This window comes from Triticum dicoccoides, chromosome 2B (assembly GCF_002162155.2).
Source record: "Triticum dicoccoides isolate Atlit2015 ecotype Zavitan chromosome 2B, WEW_v2.0, whole genome shotgun sequence".
Classification (NCBI taxonomy): Eukaryota; Viridiplantae; Streptophyta; class Magnoliopsida; order Poales; family Poaceae; genus Triticum; species Triticum dicoccoides.
Genome location: NC_041383.1, coordinates 86,275,986 through 86,283,579, shown reverse-complemented (window position 1 = coordinate 86,283,579; position 7,594 = coordinate 86,275,986). Strand labels below are relative to the sequence as shown.

The 7,594-nt window shown below is 42.3% G+C and overlaps 1 long non-coding RNA gene across 1 annotated transcript; it reads left to right on the top strand.

Annotated features, from left to right (window-relative positions):
* The first annotated feature begins 5,920 nt into the window (after positions 1-5,920).
* Positions 5,921-6,858, top strand: LOC119367218. The gene is made up of 3 exons (XR_005176231.1): positions 5,921-6,264; positions 6,369-6,435; positions 6,528-6,858. It is a non-coding gene; the product is annotated as an uncharacterized LOC119367218 (long non-coding RNA).
* The last annotated feature ends 736 nt before the right edge of the window (positions 6,859-7,594 follow it).

The window sequence follows — 7,594 nt, the reverse complement described above, 5'->3', positions numbered from 1 at the left end:
CTACATTTGAATTTTGGAGCAATTTTGGAAATTACGTTGGAAGGAAGATATTTTTTTCTGGAAATACAACATATTGATACTAATACTGTTTTTCCAAAGGATTGTCGTATCAATTGCACAGAAAATAAAATTCCCATATTTTCCTTAAAAAAATCAGGAATGACACAAATTACTGCAAAGAGATAGATAATAATTTGGGCATTTCAACAAAAAAATAGGAAATGAAATACAAAAATAATTAGCAAAATTATGAAGTAGTTAAACCGACCTCAACAATTATACAAGTCGAGCCACACAAAACCTCATAATATCAAGGATAACAATAATTACAGCTAAAAGGCCAGCAAGAATAAGCATTGTGTTCTATTAAAATCGTCACATTTCTGTGATTGATCCAATGCCTATGTGACTTAAACAGGATGGTTAAGATTTTCATATAGCTTTCCAAAAAAGTCAGCAGTCACCAGCCCTTTAGGAACGCCTTTATACTTTATGGCTTCAACTTGGGTCTCTTTTCTGCTGCTAAGACGGCGTTAGAATAGTCACTAAACATCTTTGAAAACTTCCACCGTATAGCTTCAAGAAATCTGCAAACAAAAAACATCACCAAGAGAAATACTCAGGTGAGTGCAGAAGAAAGAATAGGACACATACAATAGTGTTTGAGAACAAGTGTATAAAACATGGAGATGAACAATATAACAACAAGGCAGGGCGGAATCATGGACATCTCAACAGCAGAAGCATGAAAAGTTCTAAAAGCCGTTCTTTGCAAGTTTCGACATTGTTCATCTGGCCATACTACAGCCTATAAACCAACAACCACAAGATATAACGACATGTCGTCACAACATTCACAGTTCACTCCATGCCAACCAAAAAAAAGATGAGCAAAAGAATGGTCAAAACTAGTCATGAACAACAAGTAGGCTTTCCCAGGATATGCCCGTCTTTCAGCACTACGATCCAGTTAATTCCATGCTTCATTTCACCATGAACAATGAACAAAAGGAGAAACTAATGACGACAAAGTTTGAAACACTTAACCAAAAATGAGAAGACACCATTGAGTGCAGAATCCGGTCACTATATTGTGTCTGGCTCTGCCTAAAAACGATAAAAATAAGGAAGTTCCAGAACAAATAGAAACTATAATTGCTTCTAGATTCAGTACGGCATAAGCACCAAAAGGTAGGGTGATTATAACATTCAGCAAAAACCATTCTGTTTGAAACGTTGCGTACTAAGAAAATAATATGTTGATAACTGCGAGTTATGGTAAGTATATGATATCTACTTATCTATTTACAATGTAACTAAAATAATCATGAAATGAATGGGCCAAGATACCTGTATTATACATGAAACAAGGTTGGACCTTTGCATTTCTGGAATGCCATCGGACTGCAATTCATTTACGTAATATTGCTCTGTGTAAAGCCTGCAGGGGATATTAGCTTATAAGATGCACAAAGTGGTAAAACATCCCACCAAGGTTAATAACATTACAGTCTGCAGAATACTGGATCTTCAGAATGTAATACATGAATATTTGGCTTTCAAAATACTCAAAAGTAAGTGCGTTAAAAAGGAACACTGTAGTAAAAAAAGCATTCAGTAAAAAGGCTATTTGAGTTGAGAACTAGGAATTGTGAAAATGGACCACCATATTAAATCAAGTTATGCCATACAATCCAGTGTCCTTAACAATAAACTATACATGCATTATATCAGTTGTAACTAACATTGTTGTCTTAATCCAGTGTCATTAACAAGTTTAATTACTTATCATGTTTTCTGCATGGTAACCTAAAGTATATGCAGTGAGTATTGGAGAGTAACATACAAGTAAACAGTTATGAACAATTACATGTTTTTTCTAGACAAAATTATGTGCTAGCAAGCAATTCAGTTTTCTCAATATCCCTAAGACTTTGTGCCATACTATGCACTACAGGTTGAGTGTATACCTTAGTTAAGTCTATAATGGAGATTCAATTTCTAAAGGCATCCAACCTTGTGCATCGCTTTTTTAAAAACCGAGGCAATTCGCCTGAAGTACTGACCAGTGATGCAGCTGAACAACTCAACAGAAATGGCGGCATGCCTCTTGCAATTTCTAAGGAGGTGAAGAAATCCCCTCAAATTGTCTTTGTAGATGGTTTTCTTCCCTGTTTTATCTTCGTAGGAGAAAGGCTGCTCCAGAAATGAGTTCCTTAGAAATTTGGTCTTTATCTGCCATCCCTTATACCGTGGTAATGCACGGATTATAGAATTGTACACTTCTAGATCATGTTTCTCTAGATCAATCAACCTATCATATAGGGTCATCAGGATATGTCCTCCTAAGGAATCATCAAGCAACCCAATATGGCAGTATAATAGTTCTGGGGGTTCACCCTTCAACAACATCGAAAGCCACTCAGAAATATCGTCTGGTATTGCCTTTCCAAGGAGCACTTCGTTTCTGATCATTCTCGCAAAACTCGCATTGTCTAAATCCACATCATCATTGCTTTTGATTTCCTTTAGTGTTCCTTCTGTTAGGTTGCCAACCTTAATAGATTTGGATCTATCAACAACAAAATTGGCAGCACCAAACTCTCCTCTCATTGTCATTCCATCAAAATGCATGGTTGCCATGGCTAAATTAGATTTTCTGGAATAGAGTTTGACTTTAATGGCCGCCAAAATGGAGAAATTGTTGTTATCACTTCCCGATGTTGGGACGAGTTGGGTCACATGACCTTTATTATCACTGATAAATCCTATCATAGTAAATGTTTCAGATTTATCTAATGAACAATGCAGCCAGTGGTGAAATTTTCCATTTTTATTCTCCTCGGACTGTGATGTACCATTTCTCTCAATGCAGGATCCTTTTCTTTTGTTGGTTGATATAACTAACCTAAAATATCACAAAATGTACTATTACTATCATATTGTTTTGAGGAATTTTTATTACTATTATAGATACAGGAAAAAAATCATGTTATTCATTGCATAGAGGGATAAACTAGTATTACCTTCGACAGCTACTGCTTAGTGTGCTACAATCGGAGCCACTGACATTGTTGCACCCATCGATCCAATCACTAGATAATACCACTTTTCCTTCAATTGTCCAGATTGAAGAGTTCAACATTAAGAATTCACATATTTAGATTGTACGAGATTTAAGGTATGAGTTGCCAGCTCGTACTGGATTAATGATACAACTTTTCTGCCCAAATTAAAGTTTTTGTTTTATAGTCAGTGCAATCATATTTAATCTTATTTTATGTCATACCACAATAAAAAATAAATAGTATTATATCAAACTTTTATACTTATTTAATCTTATTTTATGTCATATTACAATTTAAGAAGTATAATTTTTTATTATTTAGTTTGTATAGTTAAACTCATAATTTAGTTGGTATAATTAACCATTCTCCTCTTTATGATAAATTTAAATTATGTGATGTAACACAAATTATCTATGAATTATTTTTGTGATTTTCCATAAATTATATAGTGCATACATACATATTTATAAGTATGCACATATGTTGCGTATGTTTAAGTTTCATTAAATATCATGTCAGTAGTTTCTAAAGAATAATGTCTAACTAAATTTTTAATAGTGATTTTTAGTGTATTATTAGACGGACATACTTATAGAACCTTGTAGAGTATAAATTGTATCATTTGAAATTGTGTTGCAAGTTAGATTCAGTAATAAGTTCAACATATGCATGGTATTGAAAATGCAACCACCACCGATGAACCTAGACATATTGTTGATTCTGTTGTACATACATACAAATACACATAGATACACACACACACACAAATAAGTATATGCATGGTATTGAAAATGCAACCACCACCGATGAACATAGACATATCACTGATTCTGTCGCGCGCGCGCGCGCGCGCACACACACACACGCACGCACGCACGCACGCGCGCGCGCACGCATACGTGCACCCACGCACGCACGCACGCACACACACACACACACTAAGACTCCATCTCTCTCTCTCTCACACACACACACCGTTTGTTTATTTGGTATGCTTATCTAGATGTTTGGTTTCATCTCCTGTATACAAGAGTTCATATCAGTTTCAAAAAAAAAATTTATGTACGAATTAACAAAGAAATCTAGTTAATGTAATGACACCACGCGGTGGAGGTTTAGACGGTCTCGGAAGATCACACGTCCAGCCATTCAGAAGATGGATTCGTTAGATGCAACAAAAAGTATGTCCTCTGAAGCGTGAACTGCCACACGTCGTTATCTCCTAACGTTCGCTGCACCAAGGAGGAGGGAGAGCTCTCACATCTCACGGACAGGTCACACACTGGTAACCATAAAATGTGGATATGGCAGGGGACCGAGGAGGAGGGAGAGCTCTCACATCTCATTGACAACTAGTTATCTCTTAGGAGCACAAGCTCGTTTTCCATCATGCAAAGGCTAGGAAGGCTTTGCCTTCTTTGATCATGCTTGTCTCATGAGAAATTTGAAGAAAGAGAAATAGTTGCGTCCTCCGCCGCCACAACTCCCCCATCAACCTGGATACTTCAAGAATCAAGGAGGAGACCAAGCTTTGGGCTTTGGCCGGTAACTTTCGCTTGGACATTGTAACTCCGGGAGATTAATCCCTTAACCTTGTGTTTGTAAGTCCTAGGATGTATCCCAACAACAAACTAGCATGAAAGTTTTTTTATAAAACGGCCCTGACTTTGTGCCATCTACGCACTCACAAGAATAGTCAACGGAAGTACATCTGATTCTGAGTCCGTAGCCAAATGGAAGAGAGGAGGGAGTAGGGAGGGCCTGCAAGAAAAAAGTAAGAAAAGTCTAGTTTTTTAAGAAAACCGTATTTGTAAGTCTAAAAATTTCTAGAAAAAAAAAGCATTGCCTGTAGATATCAGTTGCTGGTATGTGGATGCGAAGTTCGAAAACATGTTCATTTGCGGTCTGTATAAAACTGAAAAATATACGTATATGCGTCCTAAGTTTCAAACTTTGTAACTTAACCCAAAAAATGATCTGAAATGCGAAATGGCCTCTCCCTATTGGCTGTTGATTCAGGTTCAGCTGTGCCCCGGTTCCAAAAATTCGCCCTCACTAACTCAAGCATCACTGCTACAACTCCTCCGGCTTCGTACATATCAGACGGGGTGCCTTGCCGGTACATATACCTAACTGAAAATGGTTAACCGAAGCAGGTGAGCGTACGGTCTCCTGATGAAAGGGAGGGTTCTTGAAGAGGCAGGGCAGCGTGCCGTCAGGGGAGGCGCACCAGTTAGTTGGCTGTTGTACGAGCAGTTGCCCATGTGCACGCCTTGCGGCCAGTAGACGCCCTTGGGGTCGTCGAACCACAACTCGTCGCCGCCGCGTGCCATGGACACCTGCCGCACGTCCCTAGGAACAAGAGGCCGTTGCATTGCTGCATGATCGCGATGATTCCCGTGCCGGCGAGGTTGCCGCCGATGGAGTGTGAGGGACCTGCGCGTAGGAGGCCTTGGCGAGCGCCACGCGGTCGCCGTGGTCGGCGCACACAGACTCCACGATGTTGACGAGATCCACCTTCACGCGGGTCACCCGGCCGGCGCCGGGCAAGGTAGGAGAGCATGCATGGCTTCATAGAGCTTGTCCGTGCGGCAGCACGAGGCGATACCACCCTCCACGACGCGGCCCACGGCAAGGTCGTCCACGCCAGGCCGGGGGAGAGGACGTCCTCGCGCCATCCTTTGCAAATTTGACAATTTCTCTCCAAAACTGTATCCGCGACGATCACGTTACCGTGGGCCACTCGGTTTCGTAGCGACCGCGTTTCCGGCCGCTTCCCCGATCGATCCCTTTATACTTCCTACTTCCGCGGCGCTGCCCACGGCAACCAACGCCACCCACGACCACGCCAATGCAGATCTTCGTCAAGACCGTCACCGGGCAGACCCTCACGCTCGAGGTCAAGGGCACCGACACCGTCGACACCATCAAAGCTCGGATCCAGGACAAGCAAGGGATCACCGGCACCGCCTCCCAAGACGACCCGCACCATCTGCCGTCCCTCGTCTTCGCCGGGAAGCAGCTAGAGGAGGAGGACGGCCGGACGCTGGCCGACTACGGCATTGGCAAGGAGTCGACGCTGCACCACGTGCTCGGCCTCCGCGGCGGCTTCCGGCAACGAAGCTGCTACCCCAATCACATCAGCCTCCTAGCGCTTTGCGCTCCGCTACAACGAGAACAAGATGATCTGCCGCAAGTACGTGCATATATACATCGCCTCTATACATACATACTACACAGACATGCCTATAGGTGCTTGATTTTTTCATCTCTCCGTCCTAATTAAGTTTTCATATACAGGTGCTATGGACGTCTTCCTCCTGGGGCTACCAACTGCCGCAAGAAGAAGTGCGGCCACAGCAATGACGTATGTATATCTCTCTCTTCATATTAGCTACTAGTACGAGTTTTTGTTGCCAATAATGTCCTCCCTCGTAACATATTTTTCTTCTTCTTCAGCTAAGGCCCAAGAAACGTTTCGATGGTAGAGCAGGTTTACGAGGGAAATAGTGACATGTACCTACAACAAGGCGACCATAAGGACCGATTATATATGCTCCCCTCTGCACCAGTGATCAGCATCTCCTGCTTTGCTTGGCATACATATATTCTTGAAGCACCTCCTGCGCTTTTCCTCATAACGCTGATGTACAATTGCATTCTTTTTTTAGTAATATATCTAGCATTCCGTGGACATTGCCATAATGTATTTTTGTTGTTTATTCTTCTCAACATGACTTTTCAAATTCTGATGCATCCCCTACTTGTCACATACTCCAACCTCCGATGGTGCCTGTCATAGAATCTCCGGTTGTCGTCGTAGGGTTGTCTTGTCGTGCACGCGTCGCAGCAACCCCATGGTGGCTGGCTGGTGCAAAGTTGGTTGTAGCAAAACTCATTGTCAGTTGTAACAAGATGTGATGCCGGTTGTAGCAAAAATGCGATGCCGATAATAGCAAAACATGGTGCCGATTGTGGCAGGCGTGCCGCCAGTTGTAGCAAAAAGTTGACGTCGGCTTGTGCGTTGTAGCAAAACATGACGCTGATTGTAGCAGGATGCGACACCGATTGTAGCATAGTGTGGTGCCACTCGAGTAGCGCCACTATCCTCGCCCCATGTTGCATTTCTGCTCACCATCAGTGACAGCTCCCGGTTCGGGTAGTCATAGTACTGCGCACCGCCGGTCTTAGCATCATGCGACCCCAGTTTGACAGCGCCCACACGGTGGTGCCGGCCGTGACATTGTCTACATGGCCGTAGTAGACCACGACTTCAGGTTGCAAGCCGTCGTGCAAGTAAGTAGAGGACCACAACTTAACGTGATTAACGTGAGTGAACGGAAGAAAACGTTTGGGAAGAATCAAGCTAGTGAATAGGGATGGTCGGTTTGAAGGTGAAGTAGTCGAATGAATAAGGGAACGTACATAGTCGGATGGGAAGCGATCGAAAGCGCATCATGCGACCGGCGTGAGCGCCGGCTAGTCGCCTGAAACATATTATTTTGTTTTTTTAACTGGGACAACCC